General features: G+C 48.9%; 1 pseudogene; it reads left to right on the top strand.

The window, feature by feature from the left end:
- The first annotated feature begins 393 nt into the window (after positions 1-393).
- Positions 394-536, top strand: LOC144116742 (U2 spliceosomal RNA; annotated as a pseudogene).
- Positions 537-1,344: the final 808 nt, after the last annotated feature.

Here is a 1,344-nt window from a genome sequence, read left to right as displayed (position 1 = left end):
GCGTCCGTTACAAATTAAACGCGGACAAGACAGATTTATCCCGCACTGCACAACGACACGATCTTAGTGGTGAGAAGCTTAGTGCAAGCACAGGCTAATTTAAGTCTAAATACGCGATCACTCTCCTTTAATTGTATTAATATACCTCGATTTTATTTCTCCAGCTGAGCCTTATGAAGCTTTCTTCTTGTGTTCGCATTTCGGTTCTTTTCGTTTTCATGTGTTACAATTAAGTACCTTGCAACCAACTCCGCCAAAATACATGTTTAATGAAGGAAGCAGCTCTCTGATTTCGCACGCTGCCGGGTCCTCTGCGCGCCGCCGGCGTCGTTTTTGAGGTTTCGCTTGCGTGTACATTGAACATGACTCGACAGGGGCACTCAGACAACGGGGATAGCGGTCCGGACCGCGTAGAGTATCTGTTACGGGTTCAATTGGACTTATTTTTGGAAATGTGGCGGAGAGTTTGAAGGATGCTTCACTCCCGCCACCGGTTGTCCCGGTATTGCACTACCTCCGGGATCGGCCTGGTCTTTAGCGCGTTCTTTACAATCCTTTCTTTCTATCCCATCCTTGAACTCTTCTACTGTCTGCACGTGGTAGTGATTGTGGCTCGGCTTGAGCCAGTGAGCAGGCCTGTGCATTTTCCTTTTCTTTCTTCCTTGCAACAATAGACAGACGAGCGAACCCATGAGGTCGCCAGTACACAGACGGCACGGCAGACGTGAGAATCTCATACTCTGAAGTCCTGCTAATGTGGTGGGTAGGCGATGTGCTGTTTCGGCTTTGGCTGTTAACCAGAATATGGCAAAGGAAAGTTTGCGCAACAGTGAAGTACCATTCTGCCAACGATGCTGCACCTTCCAAGCTTAGTTGCGTAAATTTCCGAAATACGCACATTGTATAGGAGTTGTGCGATGTCCGAGCATATTATAGACCACAAAGTGGGCGATATTAATCCATGTTCCACTACTAGGCTCTCTCTCAAAGCTCATATGCAGATGCCGGGCGTTAAACCTTGCATACCTTACCATGTTTAATATACACTACTAATACTCATTACAAGGCCATCCATGGTACGCGAGAGAAAAGATTGAAAGAGCAGACGCAGAAGATGTCAGCGTGAGGAGCGCGCGAATAAAGGAGCGAGTGCAACGCAGAGGTGAGCGGTATAGAGCAGGCAGAAGCAGACGACAAACGCGGTGGCGCCACCAGTGAAACGCCACAATGGAGACAACTGCGATGCATGTCACGACACACGCACGTGTTTGCAAAAGAAGAGGGATGAACCCGCCTCGGTGGGTGAGTCGTTAGAACGCTCGGCTACTGATCCGGAGTACCCGG

This window comes from Amblyomma americanum, chromosome 1 (genome assembly GCF_052857255.1).
Source record: "Amblyomma americanum isolate KBUSLIRL-KWMA chromosome 1, ASM5285725v1, whole genome shotgun sequence".
In the NCBI taxonomy this organism is placed as follows: domain Eukaryota; kingdom Metazoa; phylum Arthropoda; class Arachnida; order Ixodida; family Ixodidae; genus Amblyomma; species Amblyomma americanum.
This window is presented reverse-complemented; position numbering and strand designations above follow the sequence as displayed.